Below are 294 nucleotides of genomic sequence, written 5' to 3'. Positions count from 1 at the left end.
GCCTGTATCCCTTCCCCTCTCCCTCTCCCCCTCTCCCTCAAACAAGGGATACTAAACTAATGTGTCTCTGCCCGCGTGTCTTCAAAAGTGCATCGAGTGGAGTGTCCGCAGGGAAATGAGAATTGGAGGTTTCGGATATGTATTGAAAGGGAAGGAAGCATTCGATATCCGAGCGCGCCTCCGCACGCACGTTGGATATCTGAAGGACAAATGTCAATAGGCGATAACCTATTGGACAAAGGTTTGACAGGGAGCTTTCAGAGGGGATGGGGGGGAGGAAATATATATCTGTCG

Source organism: Penaeus monodon, chromosome 34 (assembly GCF_015228065.2).
Source record: "Penaeus monodon isolate SGIC_2016 chromosome 34, NSTDA_Pmon_1, whole genome shotgun sequence".
Taxonomy (NCBI): Eukaryota; Metazoa; Arthropoda; class Malacostraca; order Decapoda; family Penaeidae; genus Penaeus; species Penaeus monodon.
Note: the sequence above shows the minus strand (reverse complement) of the source record.